The sequence below is a fragment of the Triticum aestivum genome, chromosome 7A (genome assembly GCF_018294505.1).
Source record: "Triticum aestivum cultivar Chinese Spring chromosome 7A, IWGSC CS RefSeq v2.1, whole genome shotgun sequence".
In the NCBI taxonomy this organism is placed as follows: Eukaryota; Viridiplantae; Streptophyta; class Magnoliopsida; order Poales; family Poaceae; genus Triticum; species Triticum aestivum.
This window is the reverse complement of record NC_057812.1, coordinates 481,464,151-481,491,900: the sequence shown is the minus strand read 5'-3', so window position 1 is coordinate 481,491,900 and position 27,750 is coordinate 481,464,151. Positions and strand designations below refer to the sequence as shown.

The 27,750-nt window shown below is 45.8% G+C and overlaps 1 long non-coding RNA gene and 1 pseudogene across 2 annotated transcripts; one reads left to right on the top strand and one right to left on the bottom strand.

Moving 5' to 3' along the window:
• Positions 1–12,467: 12,467 nt before the first annotated feature.
• Positions 12,468–15,894, bottom strand: LOC123147689 (uncharacterized). Of its 2 annotated transcripts, none has more exons than XR_006473383.1 (6): positions 15,585–15,894; positions 15,364–15,498; positions 14,278–14,560; positions 14,049–14,208; positions 13,698–13,922; positions 12,468–12,976 (listed from the first exon to the last, which is right to left on the bottom strand). It is a non-coding gene; the product is annotated as an uncharacterized lncRNA (long non-coding RNA). The 2 variants fall into 2 exon arrangements; XR_006473384.1 differs by having other exon boundaries at positions 14,049–14,196.
• Positions 15,895–18,508: 2,614 nt separating this feature from the next.
• On the top strand, positions 18,509–27,656 carry LOC123153417 (uncharacterized; annotated as a pseudogene).
• The last annotated feature ends 94 nt before the right edge of the window (positions 27,657–27,750 follow it).

Here is a 27,750-nt window from a genome sequence, read left to right as displayed (position 1 = left end):
TGAATAAAACTCCTCCAGCAAGGCCCAACGTTGGTTTTACCATTTGCCACCTAGCCTTTTCTTTCCCTTGGGTAGGCCTGCCCAAGGGTTATCTTTATTTTAACCCCCTCGGGCCACTGCTCCTGTGAGTATTGGTCCGAACTAAGCTGCCTGTGGGGCCACCTCGGAGAAACTTGAGGGCTGGTTTTACTCGTAGCTAGTCTCATCCGGTGTGCCCTGAGACGAGATATGTGCAGCTCCTATCGGGATTTGTCGGCACATCTGGGTGGCTTTGCTGGTCTTGTTTTACCATTGTCGAAATGTCTTGTAACCGGGATTCCGAGCCTGATCGGGTCTTTCTGGGAGAAGGAATATCCTTCGTTGACCGTGAGAGCTCATGATGGGCTAAGTTGGGACACCCCTGCAGGGATTTGAACTTTCGAAAGTCGTGCCCGCGGTTATGGAAGATGGAAATTTGTTAATGTCTGGTTGTAGAAAACCTGAAACTTACCTTAATTAAAATGCATCAACCGCGTGTGTTACTGTGATGGTCTCTTTCCGGCGGTGTCCGGGAAGTGAACATGGTGTTGGAGTTATGCTTGACTTAGGTTGCTCTAGGATCACTTCTTGATCATAGATTCTCGACCGTGCTTTTGCCTTCTCTTCTCGTTCTCATTTGCGTATGTTAGCCACCAAATATGCTAGTCGCTTGCTGCAGCTCCACCTCATACCTTTTACCCTGCCTATAAGCTTAAATAGTCTTGATCGTGAGGGTGTGAGATTGCTGAGTCCCTGTGACTCACAGATACTTCCAAAACCAGCTTGTAGGTGCCGATGAGACCGTGTAGGTGACGCAACCAAGCTCAAGGAGGAGCTCGTTGAAGACCTTTCTCGTAGTGTTGTTTCCTTCCAGTTGATCAGTAGTGGAGCCCAGTTGGGACGATCGGGGATCTATGTAGCATTTGGGGTAGTCTTCTTTTATTTTTGGGTTTCGTAGTCGGACCTTGTGTGTATCTGGATGATGTAATGTTATATTCATGTATTGTGTGAAGTGGTGATTGTAAGCCAACTATGTATCTCTTTCCCTTATGTATTACATGGATTGTGTGAAGATTACCTCACTTGCGACATTGCTTACAATGCGGTTATGCCTCTAAGTCGTGCTTCGACACATGGGAGATATAGCCGCATCGTGGACGTTACAAGTTGGTATCAGAGCCTTCCCCGACCTTAGGAGCCCCCTACTTGATCGAATCGCTGGCGTTGTTGAGTCTAGAAAAATGTTTTGAGTCATTTGGGATTATATATATATATATATATATATATCGGAGAGTAGGATTCTTTTTACTCCTCAGTCCCTTCGTCGCTCTGGTGAGGCATCCTAGCGTAGAGTTTTGACTCTTCTCTTCTCAAATTTCACTACAAAAAATTTTAGGATCACGCGGGTATCTTGGAATCGTTCCGATGGTTTTGTGACGAGAACATTGTTCTTGGTGCCTCCTGACATTTAGGGGTTGTGGCAGTTTCCCGGGGAGTTGAGCTTCGAGGTGTTGTCGTCACAATTTTATCGTTGCAGTTCTGGAATACTTGAGTTTCGCCGACATCGAAAATCTCTTTTATGCAGTTGTTGGTGAGATAACCTCGACGCCACCCAGTACTGGGGCGGGAGTTCGGGAGTATTGCCATAACTCGTATAACGGATGCTTTTCGAAGGTTAGGGTAAACGATTCCCGAAGGTTTCTTGGTTATGTGTTGAAGGATGGATACAGCTGGATGTAGGATTTGTTAGTTTGGGTGAGATATTATACTTCCCCTGTATCCCCAACACCTGATTGCATAACTAGATAGTTTCGGGAGTTTATAAGTGGGAATTCAAGTAGCCCCTAAAATATGTTTCCAACAGATGTATGATATGAAATTGGGGTTCGACGTCTAGTGGTTCGCCTATCCACGGTTGGTTTTACAGTGGTCTCGTTGTGTCTTAAAGAGTCCTTGGCTATGCTGACTCGGGGATGCTTCGTATGTCATGTGCACTGCCTTGTACATGATGGTGTTGTACGATCGAGCCCGTGTAGGCCCCACCACGAGAACTTTGGACGAAATTTCTATCATATATTTGTTCCGGCTTATTCTGCAAGCCAATCCTTTGTTTTGTTTTTGAGCTGTGGTATTCGAGTTGCTTCGAAGTCAAGAGTTGATTCCATACCTTTCCTAAGCGGTGTTCTCATAATCCTATGCGAATACTAATCCTTCTTGATAATCGAGATTGTCATGTCAATCCTTTTCACCGGTGTGTTTCTCTTCAAGTGGATCCGATGACGTCAACATCCGCAAGATCAAGTATCAGTTCTTCTCATATGTGTTTGTTTCATCCGTCTCCAAGTTGCCTTTGTTTTTCCCACCCACCCACCCTTTTTCTTCAAGGACTAAGATTTCTTTATCAAGTATCTATCTTATGGTTAGGAAGTCTCTCCATTATTTTTCGTCAATGTTCTTACCCGATGATTCTCATGAAGATGCTAACGGAGTCTCAAGTTCGTCATTCTTCATTCTTTTCTCCTCCGGTGGATTCAAGTCAAACTTTGTTGATCATATTCTTTCCTTGTTTCAATGTTTTCTCATGCCGGCGCTCCTCTTATTTATTCATTTCTCGCTATTCAATTGTTCCGGAGTGCTCAATATATCCCAGAAGATTCGTGTTTCCATTCTGCTTTTGTCAGGGATATACCCCGCGGTATGACCCGGCCGGAATCATGACCCGGCCGGGCTTGGCGACTCACCAGAGACCTGGCTGGAGCTTGGCGACTCACTGGCGATCCGCCCGGACATGGCGGCTTACATGTAACCCGCCTGGACAATGTGACTCACTTGAGACACGGCGGGCGGATCAGACGGACGACAAGGCCCAGGGCTCAGCAGGCCGGCTTATACTCTGGTGGGCCGGTTTAAGAGGAAAGGGATGACGAATATTTCCTTTATGAAGAAGCAAGACCCGGACTTGTATTCAACTTGTGAGAAAGGATATACTAGTCCTAGTCCTACTAGGACTCCACATGTAACCCGCCCCTTCAACATATATAAGGAGGGGCAGGGCTCTCTAAAGAGGGACAGAAAATAATTTCTAGGGCTAGATACAAAGAGCCGGCTTACCGGCAACTCCCTGATGATCATAATGAGACCTAGCCACAAAAAGCATGTAGGGTTATTACCGGATGATGTTTCCCGGGACGTGAAGCTGTCTAAACCCTTGTCTTGTGTTGCATCTCTCGATTTCGCTCAACCCCTCTCAAGCTACCACATAGATGCGTTGGCCTCGCGACTAAGTCCTCAGACTAAGAACATCTGTCGTGACAATTCCACGACAACTTTCGTTCAAGATCTTTCGAGGATGTTATCTCTTTTGAGCCATTTAATTCAACCGACGCAATCTCTCTTTTAAATCATTTCAACGGTGTATCGTTTGAGTGGGCCCTAACCCATAGGGTTTTTTCCAGGATCTTACCTGACTCTTCTAATTTTCCCGGAGCTATCCTAAATTCTTTCCAAAGTTTGACGTAAGAATGATTCATCATCAGTCATCGGTATTTCTCCAAGATCCTTCAAATTCTTTTCATCGTTGGCTCAACCTTTCCATTCTTTATTCTGGAGTGCCTCAACAATTCTCAGTGGTGGTTTCTCGTTATCTTTCTCTGCATTTGAAGACCGAAGAAGATTTTTCCTCCATATCTTACTCCATTCTCTTCAAGATTCGTGGTTCTAGATTAAATGCCATCCTCTCATAATTGTTTTTTTCGATTGTGAGAATTCTTTTCACCCATCCGGAGCAATTCAGGAGTCTTTTCAGTTTGATTATACGGCTGCCGAGCGCCACCGTCCGCGCTGCCCTCCATCGCCTTCGCCGGCCACGGCCGCCGTCTGGCGCCATCGCCCCTTCCCGCCGGGGCCGCCCTTCGCCGGCGCAGCCGCGCCGCCCCGCCTAGCTCACCGCTTCTCTGCCGCCCTCCTCCACCGGCCGCCGCCATGGCACCGCGCCCCAGCTCGCCGAATCTTTGTCGCCGGAGTTCGAGCTCGCCCTCGCCGGAGCTCCGGCCAGATTTGATCCGGGGAGTGGATTAGATCCACCACTTCCTGAACCAAACGCGCCGTGCCCGATCCGGATCCGCGCCGTCCCGCTTCTCCTCGTCCCGGGTTGATTTTCCCTGAGAGGTCGAAATTCTTCTAAGTCCCCAGATCCTAGTAATTTTATGCATTTTTTCATCGCATCATAACTTCATCATCGTTGCTCCGATTCATGCGTGTAGCATATCGAAATGTTCGTCTCGAAGAGTACTCCATTTCATCTTATTGCATCATTTTCATTTGAGCTCATCTTGATGCCCTAAATGCTGTTGGAAGAGGGGTATGTGATGTTAGTTTCAGATATGTTTCAGTATTTGCTCATTTGTCATTTTTGCCATGATTAATGTGTGCATGCTATGATCCTGAGCTCTACATGTGTTTTGTAGTATGTCATGACATCTTTACAGGAGTGTATGTCATGTATTTTTGTGATCTTTGTGATGGCTAGCATAAGCATGCAAAGTGGCTTACTTATCGTTGCTGATTTCAGGGACTTAAAAATATTCTAAGTCTCTGCCCTGTCATTATTTTTATGCCATGTGTTCATGTTGCTACCGAGAGATCTATGCCTCTTTTGAGCATGATCAGTAAGGATGTTTTGTAGATATTGCGGCGCTCTATCCATCTATGTCTTTGTTTGCATTTATGGAGCACCCTAACTTGAGTCAATCGAGCTCTACTTTTGCTATAAAATATTCCTGGCAGATTATTAACATATTTAGCAATTTTGCCGAGCTTATTGTTGTTGATCCGTGCATGCTATGTTGTTGTTCTTGCCATGTCTAGCTTCTATGCCATGTCTACTTGCTGGGTGTATGCTTAGTTTATCATGCCATGCCTTGTGGTGAGTGCATCGAGCTCGTAAACATGCATACTTGATATCTGTTTTGCATGCTCCAGTTTTTCACTAAGTGTGAATCTGTTAATGATAATTGCTATGTTCATGTGGTTGCAATTGTATTTTCTGATCCCTTTTGATTTATGGTCAGTAAGGGACTTTTGTTGTATGCTTTGAGTAGCTTCATGCCATGCCTTGCTTTGCCATGATATATTCCTGTAGCATGTAGTTTTCGTGCTCTAAACTTTGCATCCTGATGATAAATTCCTACCATGTTGTTATTTTCACTAAGTCTATAACCTGATATTGTTTGCACTTTTGCCATACTTGTTTGAACCTGCTATTGAGTGAATTAGCCGTAGCTCAGTGTTCATCTTTTGTCAAGCATCTTGAGTGGATCCCTGCCATGTATTTTGTTGAGTGGAATATCCTTCATTGACCGGGAGAGCTTATGATGGGCTAAGTTGGGACACCCCTGCAGGGATTTGAACTTTCGAAAGTCGTGCCCGCGGTTATGGGCAGATGGAAATTTGTTAATGTCCGGTTGTAGAAAACTTGAAACTTACCTTAATTAAAATGCATCAACCGCGTGTGTTACCGTGATGGTCTCTTTCCGATGGTGTCCGGGAAGTGAACACGGCGTTGGAGTTATGCTTGACGTAGGTTGCTCTAGGATCACTTCTTGATCATAGATTCTCGACCGTGCTTTTGCCTTCTCTTCTCGCTCTCATTTGCGTATGTTAGCCACCAAATATGCTAGTCGCTTGCTGCAGCTCCACCTCATACCTTTTACCCTACCTATAAGCTTAAATATTGTTGATCGCCAGGGTGTGAGATTGCTGAGTCCCCATGACTCACAGATACTTCCAAAACCAGCTTGCAGGTGCCGATGAGACCGTGTAGGTGACGCAACCGAGCTCAAGGAGGAGCTCGTTGAAGACCTTGTTCGTAGTGTTGTTTCATTCCAGTTGATCAGTAGTGGAGCCCAGTTGGGACGATCGGAGATCTGTGTAGCATTTGGGGTAGTCTTTTTTTTATTTTTGGGTTCCGTAGTCGGACCTTGTGTGTATCTGGGTCATGTAATGTTATATGAGACAATTCCTTATTTAACACTATCTTAAATTTCATTTCCTTATTTGGCACTGAAAAACTTTTTTTTCCTTATCTAACAACGAGTCTAAATTTTATGTCTTTTATAACACTTTCGTCTATTTTGAACCTAAATAACACTGGAAAAGACCCCTTTGTCCCTCATGTGGTATGTGTGTGTGCGTGGTAGTAACGCACACTGATACGGCTCAAATAGCGACGATTTAATATAGTGGCCCCGATCTTTCACTTGCGCAAACAGTTAGAAGATTTATGTGGAAGAATTATTCAGTGGCTAAGAAAACAGAAAATGAATTAGAAAGACGGAGATATATGGAGTGGTGTACGTGTACGTGTGGAAGGAATAGTAGCTAGACTAGATGGATGGATTATAGGCGTAGGCGTGTAGTAACCAAAGAAAAATATAGTGAATGCAAGGAGCACCGTGGTGTAGTACTAGAATATATGGATCGATTATACTGATGACGTTTGGCAGCGGTGGCGATGGGCGACGGAGTAATTAATAGATGGAGATCAGGAACTAGTAGAAGTAGATGAAGAATAGGACACCATCGACACACACGCAACATCTCACATGCACGCATGGGCACACAAACATGCAACAGCATACACAAACGCACAACGTCAGTAGCACACAGGTGTGTGTGCAAACACACAAACGCAGCAGCACGCCCGCACAAATATATCACATGAAGGGCAAAAGAGTCTTTTCAAGTGTCATTTATGCTCAAAATAAACAGAAGTGTCATAAAAGGCATAAAATTTAGACTGTTGCTAGATAGGGAAGAAATAATTTAGCAGTGTTAAATAGGGCATAATATTTAGACACAGTGTTAAATAAGGAATTCTCTTATGTATTACATGGGTTGTGTGAAGATTACCTCATTTGCGACATTGCTTACAATGCGGTTATGCCTCTAAGTCGTGCTTCGACACGTGAGAGATATAGCCGCATCGTGGGCGTTACATTGGGTGTGCTCTTTCTCTCTTTTATATTCATTTCGTTCTTCTTCCATCTTTCCCGGCATTCCCGTTCTGTTTGCTGTTGGCGGCGTCCGTCGTCAGGTTAGCAGTTCAGCTCTGTTTTCCGAAAGAAGCGAATGGGCGTCAATTTTTTTGGAACAAGCGGTTTTTTTAGGTATGATCTATACTGAGCGATACTCATCCAACGATGGGCAATTCGTTCGGCGTACTACTAAAAGTCTACTGACCGCCAATTAAATTTTTTGTTGTTTCTTTATTACAATCTTGTTTTTGACTCATATGCTAACAAAACTACATCGTTACGTGTTTGAAACTCAAAGTTACGGGTTTGGATGGGCTTGGCAATTATGAGCCTGATGTGCCATGGATGAGATGGCCGAGTTTGGATTGGTGACGCAGAGATAAGGAAGAGGAAGAGGAAGAGGCGCGTGCACGAGGACTTTAAAGGTGTATAATTGACATGATTATCATTGAACCTCAACACATTAATTAATATATACGCGACAAGAAATATGAAATTTATTGGGCCATGCACATTGTCATCCCAAATAGCGCCCTTTCAAACGCCTGACCGCTATCCTCTAAGAGGGCCCTTCCTATTTTGTGCGTAGTCATTGAATAGTGACCTATCACGTACCCTCCCACACACCTGTCCTTCTATGGGTCAACCCATTCCGATTTTGACAAGGATTTAGAACCTTCTCTGAACTAGATTTTTGTTTTCTCTTCTGGTCTTTTATTTCTTTCTTTATTTTTATTTTTATCTTTAAGTTTTTTTAATTTTCTCAAATCCACAAACTATTTTAAACTCGTGAACTTATTTGAATTCGTGAATTTTTTTTAAATCCATGAATGTGTTTCATAATTCATGAAATTTATTCAAAATCACACAAAAAAATCTAATTTTCTAACAATTTTTAAATTCGTGAATTGTTTTTGAAATAGAGGAATCATTTCAAATTCAGCAATATTTTTTGAAATCTGAGAACATTTTCAAATTCATAAGCAATTTTAGAAATTAATGAACATTTTCTGAATTTTTGGAACATTTTTTGAAACAGCAATATGTTTTAAATCCAGGACATGTTTGGAAATTCGAATCAATTTTACAATTTATTCCAAAAAATTTAAGTCCAGGAACTTTTTTGAAATTTAGATCATTTTTAAAATATGTGAACGTTTTTTTTTAATTTGAAACATCTTTAAAAGTGCAAGAATTGTTTTCAAATATGTCAACATTTTTAAAAATACGAGACCATTTTAAAATTTTCGAATATTTTTCAAACTCAAAGACATTTTAAATTCATGAATAAATTCGAAATCTTCAAAGTTTTATAAAATTCGTGAAACATTTTGTTGAAATTTGGATCATTTTTTAAAATCTTGTTTAAAAGAAATATCTGATTTCATTTTTAAAAAATTAAACTATTTTTTAAATCCAAGAACGTTTTTGAAATTTGTTAATTGTTTTTGAAATATAGGAACATTTTTTCAAATCTTAAACTTGTTTTGAAATACAGAAGATTATTTTCAAAAATCATGAACGTTTTTGAATTTCAGAACTTTTTTTAAATCATGAGTTTTTTTGTTGAATTTGGGGTTCATGAACATTGTTTGACATTTCTTTCCCTAATAATAAACCAGCGATTGCTTCTGGTCGTCCGTCAGGTTTTTTGCAAACAAGTCCTCCCATTTCTGATAAATTAACCCGCAGTCCTACATGTAATGTGTGGTAATGATGGAAAACGTTTCGGTAAAAAGACCTGCCACCACCGGCCACCTCCACCACTTATCCATTATCTGCCTCTATTGTACCGCCCGGCACGCCCCGTCGCTTGCCGCCGGCGTCGACACCGCAGAAGCCAAGGCAGGGGAATGTGTCGCGGAGGGCGTCCGCACCGCGTGAGCCCAGGAATGGGGCGAGGCGTCGCGGCGGGCATTGTAGAGCACGGCGGACCGAGGCGTCGCGGGGGGCGTTGGAGGGCACAGCGGAACGAGGCGTCATGGCGGAGGAGGATAAGGCGGCCGGCGTGCTCTCTTAGGGTGAGGCGTCGCGGTTTGTCGGCGATGTTGGCTGCTGTGGAGCGCGCTGCGGCGGGGCGGCTTCAGGCGGTAGTGGCTGAACTGGAGTGCGGGCGCTACCGCAATGGCGAACTGGAGGATAGGCATGGCTAGGCGTCGCCAAGAGCCACGAGGTCGTCGTCGCCGGCCTCCGCGCCACGCTGGACCAGCTGCTACAACCCCCATGCGCCGTCGCGGTGGGACGCCTGCATTTCTGCTGCTCCGGTGCCGACACCTGTCCTTGTGCGGTGCGTGCGAACCAGCCGAGGAAGCGAGCACCCAGCAGCCTGATGAGTAGGATATGAACACGGCTTCGCGGGCGAGCTCCCATGGACGGAGAGGCGGCCGGAGGCGGGGGGAGCTCCAAGGCAGCCTGATGTGTAGGAGATGAATGCCGGCTTCGTGGGCGAGCTCCCACGGCAGGCCAGGCGAGAGGAGGCGGATCCATCTGCTCTGACGTGGATCCAGCGGTGGGGTGGACGAATCGAGGCAGAGGAGCACAAGCCTAACGGAGAGACAGCCGAAGGCGGGGCGAAGCTCCAGGGCGGTGAGGGTGCTACGGTTTCCATGGTGACTCCCTTCTCTGGAGAAAACAAAGATTAGAGAGAGAAGAAGAAGAAGGGAAAAGCTAGAGAAAGGAGGAGAGGGGCGGCAGCTGGGCTTGCCCTGCTTCAGGTGGATCGTGGCACAGAGGAGAGCTCCTCTCCAGGCGCGGTGAGGCTGGCTGCTGGAGTTGGGAAGGGGCTAATTAGCGAAGGGGAAAAGAAACGAGATAGAAACGAGAGAGGGGCTATGATGCCTGTTAGAATAAATCCGAGCATACGTCGATCATCCGAGGACCAAGCAATCACACGAGCACGACACCGAGATTTGTTAACGAGGTTCACCGATATGGCTACATCCCCGGGGCTTGACTACGGGCGCTCCTCCCCGTGACACCGTCACAATACCGCACCCGGTCGCCCTGGACACCGGCACGTGTCGACGGCTTCCCCTGCGTTCCGGTGCTATTATGTTGGCATAGGTTACATCGTGTGTCTAGCCTCGCTATATATATGAGAGGCCTAGGATACAAGTGTCCTATTAGGACACAACTCCATATCCTATCTAAACACAATACAATTACAAGTCCAACTGTAACCTACCTTGTACACAATATTCGACACAACTCTAACAAACTCCACCTTGGCGAATATTCTCCACCACCTTGAATTCGTCAATGCGTCAAACTTCCATGTACATTGGACTCGAGCTTATCCCATGAGAACCGCTGCTACTCCAAAGACTCCATGTGACTCCACCTGCAACTTGCAGTCCCTTCTTTTCTTGACCACTGTCAACACTCGAGCAAAATTAAGTTTCTCTTTACTCTAGTGTATGCTCCCAACTTCTAGAGTTTCGTTCAACGCATCACACACTGATCACTGACCTGCGTGAAAGTGAACAACTCACATATTGGGTGTCACACATAAGAGTTACCTGAACTCAACATCACCTGTAACACCCTCGATGCGGCTATATCTCCCATGTATCGAAGCACGACTTAGAGGCATAACCACATTGAAAGCAATGTCACAAGTGAGATAATCTTCACACAACCCATGTAATACAATAAGGGAAAGAGATACATAGTTGGCTTACAATCGCCACTTCACTCAATTACATGAATAAAGCATTACATCACCCAGATACAATCAAGGTCCAACTACGGAACCAAAATAAAAGAAGACTACCCCAAATGCTACACAGATCCCCGATCGACCCCAACTGGGCTCCACTACTGAACAAATAGAACGAAACAACACAAAGGACAAGATCTTCATCGAGCTTCTCCTTGAGCTTGGTTGCGTCACCTGCTCGGTAACCTCGGCACCTACAAACTGGTTTTGGAAGTAACTGTGAGTCACGGGGACTCAGCAATCTCACACCCTCGCGATCAAAACTATTTAAGCTTATAGGAAGGGTAAAAGGTATAAGGTGGAGCTGCAGCAAGCGACTAGCATATATGGTGGCTAACATAGGCAAATGAGAGCGAGAAGAGAAGGCAAAAACACGGTCGAATAACTATGATCAAGAAGTGATCCTAGAACAACCTACGTCAAGCATAACTCCAACACTGTGTTCACTTCCCGGACTCCGCCGAGAAGAGACCATCACGGTTACACACGCGGTTGATGTATTTTAATTAAGGTCAACTTCAGGTTTTCTACAACCGGACATTAACAAATTCCCATCTGCCCATAACCGTGGGCACGGCTTTCGTAAGTTCAAATCCCTGCAGGGGTGTCCCAACTTAGCCCATCACAAGCTCTCACGGTCAACGAAGGATATTCCTTCTAGCGGGAAGACCCGATCAGACTCAGAATCCCGGTTACAAGACATCCTCGACAATGGTAAAACAAGTCCAGCAACACCGCCCGAATGTGCCGACAAATCCCGATAGGAGCTGCACATATCTCGTTCTTAGGGCACACTCAGATGAGACATCCTACGAGTAAAACCAACCCTCAAGTTGCCCCGAGATGGCCCCGCAGTCTACTCGGTCAGACCAACACTCAGAGGAGCACTGACCCAGGGGGGTTAAATAAAGATGACCCTTGAGTCTGCAGAACCCAAGGGAAAGACAAGGCTAGGTGGCGAATGGTAAAACCAATGTTGGGCATTGCTGGAGGAGTTTTATTCAAGGCGAACTGTCAAGGGGTTCCCATTATAACCCAACCGCGTAAGGAATGCAAAATCCGGGAACATAACACCGATATGACGGAAACTAGGGTGGCAAGAGTGGAACAAAACACCAGGCATAATGCTGAGCCTTCCACCCTTTACCAAGTATATAGATGCATTAATTAAATAAGAGATATTGTGATATCCCAACAAAATATCCATGTTCCAAACATGGAACAAGCTCCAATCTTCACCTGCAACTAACAACGCTATAAGAGGGGTTGAGCAAAGCGGTAACATAGCCAAACAACGGTTTGCTAGGACTTGGTGGGTTAGAGGCTTGGTTCACACTACAAGAGATTGGGCCAAGTGTGACGAGACAAAAAATGTCATCGGATAGCTAATAACATCACAAATTACCCCTAAGTGACGTTTTATGGGCGTCACAAGGATCGTCACGGAATCCCCGTCACAGATTACTCCTAGTGACGGCGCGCACAAAGTAACGTCACGAAAATGGGACCTTCGGTGACGTTCTCTACTACGTCATCAACTTGTTACTTCCATGACAATCAATTAATGCCACACGTTACGAGAAAATATGCCATATGCAGTGACAAAACAACGCCACTGACTTCTACGATGCCAACACCTGAGCAAACTATCCCACTGCTAGCATTTCATTATTGATGAGGATGACACCATCAAAATATATTTAATTATTTAGAATTTGTACAACAAATTATCAATATATAACTCACATCACATCACATTATATATATAAGATAAGATCCGAATCACATGATAAATTTGAATGAACGACAAATCATATCATATAATCAATCGTCTCAGCCAAATCATCCCCTAAAAAAAAGTGACATCAAAAAGTAACACTTGCTCACGAGTTAAAAAGGCAACATTTAAATAGCTAAAGACCACATGTGTTGTCCTGGTGACTAGTACATATGATTCAACAACTATCTTTCCATCACAAAAGGATGGCCTTCATGCACCATCGGTTTTGGACTCGACAGCTAAGTTGCTTGAGCCTCTAAGAGAAAACCAATTAGGTTATCCGTCTCCTGTTGCTTCTTTTGCCAGGCTTCATTCTTCTCTTGAAGGCTCTTCTTCACAGCTTCCCATTTTTCCTATTGTTTCCTCTGCATCTCTTCAAATGTTGTCACTTGTGCTTGAAGCCTCGCGGCTAACTCCTCTCGGTGCCTATAAATTGAAGAAACACAACAAGGTTGTACCTTTGATGAGATGAAAATAGACAAGATAACGAGGCACAAGAGTACCACTAAGAGGCTTACAATCTATCAAATTAACAATCTAAAATAGAACGGAACATTATTAAATGTCAAGGAAAGCATACAGATGGGAAAATTAAACAGTAAACCCAAGAATAGCTTATAATGGTTAAGAAATACATGCAAACCCAAGAACTAGATTTTATTTATCATTTTGAAAAGCAACAAAGCATCACAAATAATATATCAAGTCAACAACCCAGGCAAGAAGCAACTAAGCTAGGACAACAATTTTCTAGATCAAACTCTACCAGCCTATATCATTCAAAAAAAGCAAGAACAAAAACCAATCAACAAATCATACTAAATTTCAGGATTAGAAACCATGCATTACAATGTTACTCTCATGCCTTTGTGTTGCAGCAGCAAAAAAAACGTGCAACAAACCATGTATTTATCATTACAAGCATATATTATTTTCTTATGTTACTTTGTATGGTTGGATTTGGATCAAACTATACATAAACAGCAAATCACTCCTTAGTACAACTTTCGTTACAAGAACTGAAGACAAATGTCTTGTTCACTCAGATTTGTGTTCTCATTTTCTCACTATCATGGGTGCACTACGCACATGCACAAAAGCAAGGAAAAAGAAACAACCAGAACACAAAAAGAAACAAGACATGTACCTATCACTTGCATCTCTCGCCTCTCCATCCTTCTCTTCAATTCTTACTTCAATTCTGTGCTAATTAAGTAGAGGTCCAAAATCTCCTGGATCTTGATGCATAACCCATGCTAGAAAGGAAGGTGCTATGGGTGCTTTCTTCCTTTAGAACTCCAGCCACAATTGTTGTATCCGATATTGCCTACTCACCTTCTGATTGTGCTTCCCTTTTCTTTTCCATCGCATTCTATAGTATAAAGAAAATTGATGCTCAAGTAAGGCAAAGTTCATATGATGGATTACACATGATCAATATGAGAATCTATTTCAAGTCAGAAACAATAGGAAGAAATCTTATATAAGCTAAACATACCGGCTTGCTCATACCACCAGTAAAGCAAACTTCATATGATGGATTACAAAGAAGATAGTTTAGCTGCTTTGATTGGGTCTGTAGGTCTCATTCCCCCCGGTGGAGAATGCTTATGGATCAGTTGGACCAGTGGAGCATGCTTATGAGTCTACATTAAAACCTGGCAGATAAATTAGAAAGTTGGAATTGCAAGTGGAAAAAGATGGTGTGAAGATGATCTTGCATATACCTTGGCCTTGTAGTGTAATCATGTTATCAGATTGGCTAGATGTGCCTATCATGTCTTGAGAACCTTGCCTCCCGGAATCAGTGTCAGGCGAGTTGCTATCCTTAGAAGTTAGGTGAGGTGATGTGTTTGTTGGATTTGGTGCAGACTATTCTTGATGGTTTGTAGGTTCAACCGACTCAGTTGTTGTGGTAGCTTGGGATCCAGTTATTCTTGAGGTAGCTGATGCACTGTTTGTAGATCTGACACGCTTTTTTGTTTTTGGCATGGTAGAACCTTCAGGTGCCTGTGTCAAACAAGTCAAGTAAAAGAAGGAAGTGAATCAACACTGAATTATCCAATGTTAGCACAAGTTCAAATAGGATGACAATGAACAAAGAAAGCATCATCTAGATTACTCCCTCTGTCCCATAATGTAGGACGTTTTTTAACACTAGTGTGGTGTTAAAAAACTTATATTATGGGACAGAGGGAGTAGTTGGTAGGAGAGTAAAAGAGTGCAGGAATATAAATGAATCAATCTTTAGTCAATTATTTTACCTGTCCAGAATGTTTAGAACAAAAAACAACAAAAAATACTATTATTATCGCTGCTGGCATAGTTCCGAAAACCATAAAGTTTACTATACTCTTTCAAAATTAAGGCTCAATGGACGGTGTTGTATGTTTGTAAAGTAGGAGCAGCTTGAGTTCACCATGTATCTGCTTTTATCAAGTTCTGGGCGTACTGAATATGCTTGTGGGCTTCAGACCCTTAACATCATGGGTAGCAATCAATTAAGAGCGGCAAGGCAAATATTAAGTTTAATTCTCTTTAATTTAGTAGTGGAGATAAAAGTACATTAGCACAGGGCTATACATCTCCGTAAGGAGTCGAAATCAAGTGCAGTCTCAGTGTTTATTCAGTTTTAACAACAGTAGTTAGGGACTATTTATGGGGCAGCTGAACCACAAGCAGCGACAGTAAAATCAATTTCAAGTTTTAGCTAACCACAAGCAGGCAGTAGAATCAATTTAAGGCTTCGGGTTTTAACCACAAGCACTATGGCCGTGTGGTGCCTGAGTTCAGTTAAAGCGGCAAGCTGTTACCATGTCTGGGTATGACTTGTAAAATTGAAACTCTGAATTCCTCTCCAATATAACTCTGGATCTCACTTTCTCTCTTTCGTCTATGTCACCTCAGTGCTTTTCTCCCCCAAATCCCTTCGCTGTATCCTGGTGATCCTAATTAATGAGAAGGGCGGGATGAGTAGTGGTATGGATGAACCCTAATCACTGAACATTAAGGGCTTGCGGGATGAGAAAATTACCGAGAGTTGTCGCCGGTCGCTGTAATCAGTGGGGAAAGGCTTGCGGGCGGGTTGATGCGGTGGATCCGAGATCCGCTCGTGGGGCGGCCTCCTTCAATCCGTCGTTGCCGGTCGCTGCAATCAGGGGGGATAGAGCGGAGTGCTCGCGGGGCCGGTCGCCGTCGCCGGTCGCTGCAATTAGGGGGAGATCCGAGCTCGAACCGGCGGGGTGGCCAGCCGGCCACCCCCAATCTCCCGGCCCTGATCGCTATAGTCGTGGGACAGGAGAACCGATTGGATCTGGCAAAAAAATGCTGAGGTGGGCTGTGGCCTTTAGCGGCGCCTCTTCGCGGGCGAAATAGAAGAGTAATTTTGGATGGGTGTTTGACTGGTGGGGACATAGGGTTTAGTTTCCACATAATATTACGTAATTCATTTAATTCGACATAAGTATCAAATGATTATTAAAAAAAGTAAATCTTACAAATACATTATGGTGTGTTTTTTCATGTAGTTTTTCTTGGAGTTGTAAATAAATATGTCGAAAGTGAAAGACGGTGTGATGCGGGTGCTCTGTGCAGCGTCGTACGATACGGTGGCCAGATGGATTCGTGTAAGGTTGGTACAGGGGAGTGGAGACATTTACTTGGAATTGTAATAGCCAGCCGGAACCGATCCGTGCCGCGTTTCGCCTATCATAGTCCTGCATTTCCCATGGCGACATGCCGCCAACTTGAATCGAGAAGACGACCAGATCAAGTCACATATGCCGTAACTCGTGAACTACCTACTTATGAGTATTTCCAAGGACACTACCTACTTATATTAGATAGAACAAAATAATTACAATGCATAATAGACTTTGGAAAATTTATGGCCCACTGCCAAAACCTACCTCTCATCAACTCGTGAACTAGCTATGGTGGGACCCGTAAAAAACTAGGTATGGTGCGTCCCACTGCTAGACATTAAATGACAAAATACTGATCGCCACACATTCATAGTTTTCCATGACTATCAAGTTTGTCATGAAAACTTCCAGACCGTCATAGAAATTCACAGCCAGGTGTGCTCACAGGCCGAGACATTTCAGTGACGTTTATCGTTACCTTTTTGTAGTAATTGGTGACGCCACCTATGAGAACATCACACATTAAGCATTTTGGTGATGTTGTCCATCATCGTCACGAGGATTTTTGTCATGGTATGTCAATTTGGTTGTAGTGTCAACAATATGGGAGGCATGATAAGCAAGTGGTAGGTATCGCAGCATAGGCATAGCAAAAGAGCGAGCAACTAGCAAGCAAAGATAGAAGTGATTTCGAGGGTACGGTCATCTTGCCTGAGATCCCGCAAGGAAGAAAAACGAGTCCATGAAGAAGACAAACGAACGTAGTCGAACGGATCCTCACAAACACGACGTTACCAGAACCAACCCGGAGAAGCAACACCGTAAAAGAGCAAATAACATAGTAAACAACTATCACATAAACATGGCATGATGCACAATCAAGTATGATGCATGTCCGGTTTAAATATGCATGGCATGGCATGGCATGGCAAGAGCACGAACAAAACTACAAGTTAAGTGGAGCTCAATATGCATCGGGATGCATATTGACAAAACACCACATCAATTATTTAGTTCTCTCCCATTTAAGTACTCAACAATATTAAATGTTGGTTAATATGGCAAGAGGTGAAGCATAACAAAACTATACCATTTAAACAGTTTAAATGGGGCCGGATATAACAAACAACAAATCCGGTAAATCCCCATATGCATTAGTAATTTATTGCAACAAGAATTTAAACATTTTAATTGTTGTTATCATGATGCGGATGACATGAACAAGTTTATGCAAGTTTTTATTAAAAGTTGACAAGAGCATTATGAAGCATTTTGTCATCGTGGCGGAAACGAAAAAGGGTGCCACGGCCACGATAACGGTAACGGTGCCACGGCAACGTTCCGGTTCCAGTATTTGATTCAGATACCGATGCAAAGGGGAAAAGTGCAGATGCATGCATAAGATGGTGGGGCACTCCCGGATACCGGGTTCCCACGGGTTAGTGGCATGGAAACGAGTGACAACCCGGACATGGTGCAGACAAAGGGGGCATCTCATCCAACATGCATTCATTCGTTCACGGGTGTCGTCTCGGGGTTATACCTTCGAGGCTGGATTTTTCGGAATGGGTCAAGTTCGTAACGGAAGTAAACGTTCTCGCCACGTTCGTAGATGCTCGGGGTCATGGCGAGGAACTTGACATCCACGGGGTCTTCGAGGGTCGAGGGTAGTTGTTCTATGCATCGGGCGTCAAGGTACTTGTCGTTTTTAGCGAATCCGAAGACGACGGTAGTTGTACACACGTTGTCAGGGAACTTGTCAGTCCGGTCTTGGCGACGGTAGTTGTGCACGGATCATAGTCATTCTCGGGTCATCGTTAGAGGAGCTTGGCGGATTTGAATCCCTTCGAGGTTGTCATGGTACTTGGGGTCTTCGGACTCGCCGATCTCGTACACTCGAAGGGGTACTTGTGTTTTGCAATTCCATATCCAGGGTTGTCACGTGTTCGAACTTGACGGGGCATGGGTGTTGTGGTACTTGTCGCGTTCCGGAACTAGAGTGGTACTTGGCGATATCCGGGACGGTCTTGGCGATTCCGGAGACGCGGTATAAGTACTTGACGCATCACCGCGTAGTCATCCTCATGGTCCTTGGGGCATCGGTGCTAGTTGGACTTGCCGGTCTTGAAGGCGGCGGTGGTTCCAGGGTACTTGACAAATGCACGTGGTCGCACCCGAGTCGTCGTACACTTGACGGGTCCGGAAAAGGAACTTGGTGACCAAGGGTGTTGCAGTTGCAGTCTTCACATCAACGAGAACAGGCAGCGAAGGAGGAAGCTCGAGCAGGGAAGTGGAGCACAGCAGGCGGCCGGAGATGGCAGATCGTCAGCAGGCAGAGGGCCGACGGGAGGAGGCAGCTGAGGTGGATGTCCATGGCAACGGAAGGAGAGGCAAAAGGTTGGACAGTGCAGCAGCGGGCGAGGGGCTCCGGGACGGCATGGAGGTCGAGGAAGAAGAGCTCGAGGTGGCGCTGGAGCATGGTGGCGCGGCGGCCGGACAAAGCAGGGAGGCTCGATGGAGGTCGTCGGCGCGGAGAGGTCGCAGGCGAGGTGCGGGCGTAGCAGAGGAGACGAGGCAGCGCTGGGCCGAGGCTTGGGCGGAGCTCCTCGGGCAAGGAGGAAGAACCGCAGAGCGGGGTCGCGAGGAACGCAGGGGTGCACGGGCGTCGGGGCTCCTCCCTTGTGCTATGCCTGCGAGAGCTCGCGCCTCCTGCAAGCTGCAGCACAAGGAAGCAGGGAGAGGACCCTGGGCGCGGGTGAGGAGACGGACGGCGACCGGTGCAGCGCTACGACGACCGCAAGGGGCGGCGCTGGTCGAGGGGAAAAGAGAGGCCGACGCAGGGTTCTTGCATGCGGGGTCGGACAAGAGGAGAGAGGAGATCGATGGGGATCGGGTCGAGGGGAGAGGGAGTCGGGCTGCGGGTCTCCCTCTGACGGCGCGAGGGGAGAGATGGAGCGAAAGGGAAACGGGCTAGGGTTAGCGCTAGGGTTGGTGGGTGCGGCTGGGCCTTGGGCCAGCACAGGAGGTAGGGAGGCCCAGGCTGCTGGGCTAGGCTGAACTCCTTTCTCTCATTTCTAAAACAGAAAAAAAACAAAGAAGAGAAGAAAAAGGAAGGAGGTGATAGGGGAAGAAGTTGGACATGCGGATAATTTCCTTGGACTTACAAAAATGTGAGGAATTTAAATAAAATGGCAAGAGGGTTTTTGGAGAACAATAGATTCGCATATGTTGAATTTAATTCAACATGTTTGGATTTTGAAACCCATTCGAAAGGACTCTAAAAGGGATGAGATTTTTAGAGGAGCCTCGATAAAAGAGATGAGAAATATTGGCAAGGTTTGAAGGTCAAACTCGAAAAGGAATAGACATGGAAAATATTTTCCACGTGTGTTATGGGTGATTCCGAAAATGAAATATTTAATATAGCTCCATAAATATTAGGAGGATAATGTTATAAAGAGAAGTCACTCTTCCCTCGGTTTAAATGGATCGAAGATCCATACGGTTTATTTATTTGAGTTGCAAAGATTAAAGACATGATGGCATGATGACATGATGCAATGCATAAATGCAAAGATGAATGCAATAAACCAACAACTCACACGACGAAACCCGGAAACCCTGGAAGGCATCTGAAGCTCCAGTCTTGGGGCGTTACATCACCGCTCCTTTCTTGACCGTCGGTCTGAAACTTGAAGAAATTTCACCGTTGCTTGTAGTCATCCCGAATCAAATTCGTAGTTTTCTCGCCACATGTATGACCACCAGAGCCCTGGCCCGTCTCCATGTCCCGCGCGTACCGCACGCCTCGCTGCTACTACCGCGTCGAGCCTCCGCTGCCCCGGTCGAGTCTCAAGGGTCGTGAACCCACACCACTCAACCCCCACTGCAGAGTATCACCGATCATCACCGACCGATGGCGAGTTTCACGCTTCCATCAGACCACTGAGCTCCAGCCCAAATTACGTGTCCCTCGCTTTTTTCCCCGCTAAAATAGGCTTTGATTCTCTGGATCCTTACACCGTAGCTCCTCAATCCAGCTCCACCTTCAATATGACTCCATAGTAGATGATCAGTTCACCCTCACGCCCCGTCGTCTTCAAGCTTCGTGTGTACACCACCTTGAATCAACCACGCGCCATAGTCTTGTTGAAGCCACACAAGCCCTCGGGCCTATGCCACGTGTTTCCACGCCCCAGAAGTCGGTCACCATCAGCATCACGCTCCTATGTCATCGTCGCCGATCCCATCACCGTCTTCTGTACCAACCGACTTGCGTCGATCCGTCAGACTGTCTAGTCCGACCCAGCCGAACTTGTTCGACTGCAACGACATGCTCTAGGCTCCCAAATCGTCTTTCGCGAATTTCCATCCATCACATGATAATTCCATATTAGCTAACATGACTTCCAGCAACACCTTCAAGCATCCATGTTGTGCCAATAAATCTTTCATCCGTGTCTGCCATAACCCAAGGTTTTCAGTTCCACGAACTTCTCCACCTCAAACCAGATACCGTTGGTGCCATAGTTCTTTGTACGACTGATTGTGAAAAATACCCGAGCTGTCCCACTACGCCGAAGTACACGAGCAAACCCAGCGTGGTTGCCTCGACCAGAAAAAAAAACTTGGCCTTCACGTGATCTGCTCCCTTGGCTCAACTCCTCGATGCTAGCAATTGCCTTGTCAACCCCTCCTGCTAATTTCGATGGATCCATATGCCTTGATAGATGTCTTTCGCCAATTGATTTACCTGCCAATCTCTGTCATATATGGACTCGGTCCACTTTTGGTCCAAACAAATCTCACTACAGCATCAACGTTGTACGTGTTCCCGAGCAGCCTAGCTTGGCAGTCGCGCCTCCACGCGCTCGCGCTTCCAACGCGGGCTAGCATCGCTAGCACTCCACGCTCCAAGCCTGCCGCCCCAGCACGCACCTCGCACAGGGCTCGGCCAGCCACGCGCTCCTTCCAGGCGGCTTCCAAGCGCCGAGCCAAGCGCCGCTGCCGAGCCATCTGATCTGATTCTGACCGCAACTCGCCCAGACTGCTGTTTGCCTGACTTCTTCCCATCGATCTCAACCGCGCAACACATATTGTATTACGACAACTTCTGTGTAGACGATACCGATCTAGAAAATTAACCCTTCCTCTAAATCAACATGATCCGCAGCTTCCGAACAACCTTGCTCATGATACCACTTGTTAGAATAAATCTGAGGCATACCGTCGATCATTCGAGGACCAAGCAATCACACGAACACGACACCGAGATTTGTTAATGAGGTTCACCGATATGGCTACATCCCCGGGGCTTGACTACGGGCGCTCCTCCCCGTGACACCGTCACAATACCGCACCCGGTCGCCCTGGACACCGGCACATGCCGCCGGCTTCCCCTACGTTCCGGTGCTATTATGTTGGCATAGGTTATGTCGTGTGTCCAGCCTCGCTATATATATGAGAGGCCTATGATACAAGTGTTCTATTAGGACACAACTTCATATCCTATCTAAAGACAATACAACTACAAGTCCAACTGTAATCTACCTTGTACACAATATTCAACACAACTCTAACAATGCCGCGTCTAGAGATAAGACTGAGCGATCTATCCGGTGGTTCCACGGCGGTCGAGCAGGCGAGAGATCTCGTGCGAGTTACACATGGCGTCCACTGGGTCCCACACCACCGCCTAGGCCTACTGGTCCAGTAGTTTCTTTCTATCCTATACCCAACCACATGCGAACTCTCCTCGCCGCGTGGCTGTTCATGGGAATTAGCAACTTGAATATACACAAGCCTTCTTTTCCTTCAAAATACTGTATTTTATGCACCGGTACTGAATGTTTTAACTACCAATACCGAATAAAATAGTACCTAGGCACCGAATTAAAACGGGGTTGCTAGCAGATCATCGGTGAGAACAGACCAAGATAATTCATGAAGGGCAATGCATTGGGTATTATCGGATATTATTGCCCTTTTAAAATTGTAGTACGTACATGTTGAATGTCAAAATATTGAGTATAAACTATACTTCGCTTGCTCCTGAGAAGATAAAACCGACATAAAACAGATTATCATCCCGCAATAATTAAAGTCTAGACAATTGTGGACCTTGTTTTTCTTTTTTTTCCTCTCTACTTCCGGATAGCGCCTAGCGCTGATCATAGAGATATTATGGTGGTGTCAACTGTAATTAAAATGAGATTGCATGTTATGCATGATAATATATTTGTAGCGTCCTTGGAATGGACATACTCCCTCCGTTCGAAATTACTTGTCTCAAAAAATGAATGTATCTAGAACTAAAATATGTCTAGATACATCCATTTCTGCGACAAGTAATTCCGAACGGAGGGAGTAGAACCTAGAACCAAGATGTTGATGGACATAGAACTCTCACTAAATTTAAATACACATCAATTCTTTCTACCGTTGCAACCACGGGCGCCTAGCTATTTGCTACCATTGTCTTTTGATCAATTCTCTCAAATACTACCTTCGTCCGGGATTAAAAAGCCCTTGAGCCATGAAACCAAGACACGGTGTAGCTTTTTACAGAATTTTTACCCCGTTGCATCGCACGGGCCATTTTCCTAGTAATTATAATAATAAAACAAAGGAAGAAAAACAAAAAAATAAGTGGCACCTTGCCCCGCATATCGGCCGGCTAAAGGACGCGCATATAGGAGGTCTCCCTTAAGGGCTGGATAAGAGCATTGCACATTCCCCTCAATACAAAAAAGGAGCATTGCACGTGCTGCCAATGCTTCAAAAAATGAAACTTTTTCGCTGGAGAAACTCTACAGGTCAAGTTTTTTTTTTTTTGAGGGGTCTCTACGAGTCAAGTAGGCACGCACTTGAGCACTCCGGCCAGCCCACTATATATAACGGTACATGCATGTATGTATGCAGAGCAGGAGGACTGATTCATTTCCCTCTTCAGTTCGTCTACTGGCCAGTTAAAAAATATAGTTGGATGAAGAGTTTCAATCCAGCAGCCGTCGAGGAAGAGAGGGCGGCGATGGTGCCGCCGCCTCCTGCAGCCCGGGAAGAGATCGTCGATGATCCGCCGGCGGAGCATCAGCCGTCGTCATCACCAGCAACGAAGCCGTGCTGGAAGGCGACGACGAGCAGCCTTGTGTTTCTTGTGTTTCTTGCTTTGCTCGTCGGCACCAACTGGATCCACCACGAAGCTGTTGTAAGTGTAGTTCCTATTTTTTTTTCTTTGAGTACTGTGTACCTCCAACATACACACACACTGACACACATCAACTGCATGAATGCATGATTGTGTAGAGCCACACGAACTATTGAACCTTTCCAGAGGGCTTCGGCCATAAAGCCGGGTGATCGCCTCCTTTCGAAAATATAGGCCAGTACCCGCCTGTTCTAAGTACTTCTGATAATGAACTTATCCAATTAACAAGCCGAAATCCATGACAAGCCATCGATTAGCTAGCTATAAAAGTGCAATGATTAAATCAACTTCTATAGCTATGGGTACCGGTCTTAATTAGAACGAAGCGGTCGACCGTACTCCCTCAGTGTTATACTAAAACTGTAAATTAATTTGGATCGGAGGAAATACAAATTATATAGGTTGCATATACATTGATACATACTCCATCCGTTCCGTAATGTAGGGCACATAGATATTTTGAGAAGTCAAAGTTTATACATTTTGATCAAGTTTATGAAAAAACATATGCATCTAAAATATCAAATTCATTTTATTAGATACTCTCTCCGTCTCATAATATAAGATGTTTTTTTGACACGTCTTACATTATGGGACGGAAGGAGTACACCACAAGATATACTTTTCGCTATAAACTTGGTCAAAGTTTGTAAATTTAAATTTTTTAAAATATTTATATGCATTACATTATGAAACGGAGGGAGTATATACTAGCACGAGTTCTCGATCCATTAAGTGTAGCTTTCCCTCACCAGACAAGGATAAAAAGCTAGAAAAAGAGTACGTAGTAGTACTAGTATTTTGTATTAGCAACTGCCAGTATTTTACGTACTTAAGCCACCTTTGCGTAAATCTCTAGCATGCCTTAACCGTAATCAACCCTGTAACGGCCATCTTAAGTAAATAAACGCGTAGATTAGACTGGATTAGCTTAGTTAATCGAGCCTTCATCACGTTGGAAGTCGCATACACTTAAGTTAATTGCAGTCAATGCCTTTGGCCCCAACTTAAGATACGCACACATGCGCGTACAAGTCATGAATTAATCCTAAGTACGTTCCTTTTTCTTTTCTGGAAAGGGCTAATAATGCCATAACTATCGCAAGTCTCATAAACACACACTTAGAGAAAAAGAAAATTGCAACAAATTTTTAGGGATGTTGAAATCTTTTTTCTCCTACATCCACCGATGACGCGCTGCGAGCAAAGCTCGATACCGTCTCTGGGTCTACATCTCGACGGAGAAAATTTGTATAAATATAGGAGCTTGTAGAAGCAATGGTAGGGAAGTAATCACTGTAGTCCAGAAAAGATATGTATAACAAATCTCCGCCTTGAAGAAGAAGACACCAAAAAAAGCTTGTAGACAGTTCAAGGGTGTGGTTAGGCCTCAGTCGACTAAAACTTAATCAAGTCACACCATCTCTAAGTCAAATGATATAATATGTAAGAAAAAAACTAAAAAGCAAAATTTACACGGATCTCAATGTAAGATCTCATAAATATAGCATCGACCGAGACTTGGTTAGGCTGGTCACAATGAGAAGGAACTTAGCAGTAACATCACACACTCCCATACAACTTTGCTTATGTGCACATATTTAATGAAGAGAGAGGTGCTTGTGGTAACTAGCTAAGTTATCGGAACATCACACACTCCAAGAAACAATGAGTCTATAACTTAATAAATACATCGTTGCATGACACTACATAGATGTTTCTACCCACTATGGAGGTAGTAACATAGTCTAGGGAAGTGTGTAAGTTACTAGCTTATGTTCTTGCCCATTGTGAGCAGCCTTAAGTCTTAATTGACTGAAATTTGCATGGATCTCAGTGCAATAAAGTGTTGCTAAATCTCATTCGACCGAGACTTCATTAAGTTTTAGTCAACTCCATATTCATTAGATCATACATGCAAAATTCTCTGTTTCAACTTTTTGTTGTCTTTTTACATGTTATTATTTCACTTGATTGAGACTTGATTAAGTCTACGAGATCTAACCACACTCTAATAGATATCAAAGAATGTCATTATAGGCTTAACTTTTTTCGAGAAAACCTCCGTTTAAGAAGAATAAAAAAGATTAGGCTGAAATTCAGTGCGTATAAGATATTAACTCTTTTTTGCAACTTATAATATACCATTAACTTTCGTCTGCAGCAACAGTACTACTCGTTCCATCCGGTCATCGGCGGCGGCAGTTTCAGTCGGCATGGGCGTGCTCCTGGCCGCACCCGCTCATCGACGGCGTCCCTCGTACCCATACCCTTCAGCTGCGGCAACGACACGTCGTCCCCGTCACTCTGCCGCCGCCGCGCATCACCGCCAGCACCAGCACCATCACCATCACCATCCTCGTCATCACAGCAACAATACTCCCCGGGCGTGCCGCCACCTTGGTGCCAGGACTACTTCCGCCACATCCACACGGACATGGAGCCATGGCGAGCGACGGGGATCACGCGAGACGCGGTGGAGCGCGCCCGGCCCAATGCGGAGTTCCGGCTCGTGGTGGTCTCCGGGCGCGCCTACGTGGAGAAGTATCGCCGATCGTTTCAGACGCGGCATATCTTCACGCAGTGGGGCATCCTCCAGCTGCTCGCCCGCTACCCCGGCCGCGTGCCGGACGTCGACGTCATGTTCGGCACCGGCGACATTCCCGTGTTGCGCGCCGCCGACTACCCCGACCATTCCACCGCGCCGCCGCTCTTCCGCTACTGCAAGGACGGGACGGAGCTGGCCATCCTCTGGCCCGACTGGTCCTTCTGGGGCTGGCCTGAGGTCAACGTTCGGCCATGGGGGGGCGCTAACGGAGGACTTCGTCCGAGAGAACGGGCGTCTGTCGTGGCCAGACAGGGAGCCCTACGCGTTCTGGAAGGGCAACCCCGACGTCTCGCCGGTGCGCCGCGATCTCTTCCGGTGCAACAACGACTCCGCCGCCGGCAAGGAATGGAACGTGCGGGCGTTCAAGCAGGACTGGAAAGCCGCCCACCGCAACGGCTTCAGGGACTCCGACCTGGCGAAGCAGTGCCGGTACAGGTACAAGATCTACGTGCAGGGACGGGCGTGGTCGGTGAGCGAGAAGTACATCCTCGCCTGCGACTCGCCGATGCTGGCCATCGACACGCCCTTCGAGGACTTCTTCACCCGGGGGCTCGTCGCCGGCAAGCACTACTGGCCCATCGACCCGGCGCGCAAGTGCGCCGCCATTAAGTTCGCCGTCGACTGGGGCAACGCCCACCCGGGGCAGGCGCGGCGTATGGGCGAAGAAGGCAGCGGGTTCGCGAGGGAGGAGATGAGCATGGACTACGTATACGAGTACATGCTCCACGCGCTGACGCAGTACAGTGCGCTGCTCCGGTACAAGCCCACCGTGCCCGAGAAAGCCGTGGAGGTCTGCGTCGAGTCCATGGCCTGCCCCAGACGTGGCCGCGAGAGGGAGTTCATGATGGAGTCCAGGGAGAGGTACGTGGCCGGGCGCGAGCTGTGCACGCTGCCGCCGCCGTTCACTGCCGAGGAGGTAAGGGAAATGGCTGTCAGGGACGAGCAGGTGCGAAGCAAAATACTCCAGATGGAGGAGGGACACTAGACGGCATTCATCAATCTGATTACTTACTTCATTTAGCATGAATTGCCCCTCCCCTCTTTAACTCGTGCGTATTCCACAAGATTTAGCATGAATCGTCAAATAAAGATAAGGAACATCCAATCCAATAATGTAAAAGGAATTCAAGGACGCTCTTGATGTGAGGATTTATGAGGAGCATCCACTTGCTAAGATCGAGCAATTATCATTGGGCAGTGATAGGCGTCACTCGATCGGCCCCCAAATTTCGGCCGGTCGCTAATGAGGTTACCTACTACAGATAAGGTCAAGGATCTGTCATTTAGGGCCCATTTAGAGCCCCATACCATTGCTGGTAGGTCTTAGAACTACGCGAGCATTGGTATGCAGATAACAGAAGGTTCACTCGGACGCCTCGACAACACTCGAACATCCATTCTCCAGTCGACACGGCCACCATCATTCGGACAAGAGAGGTGAATGGACGACGTGGGAGTTGCAACGGTTAAGGGATCCTTAGTAAGTCTTAAAGTAGAGTCATAGTTACGAACATTAAGTGCCCCGGCGACGTGGGAGTAATGAAGGCTGCGGTGCACTAATATAAGCTGCACTCCTTCTCCTAGGCTAGGGGCGGGCAATCTCTGTAACCATACCCTCAAAGAAAGCAAGACTCAGGACACGAGACATAGGGCTAATGAATTTGTAAAACTACTAGCAAGATGTTCATGTGTTGCACGGAACATCAAGATGCATTTATATGAGTAGTTTATCTTGTGAGAG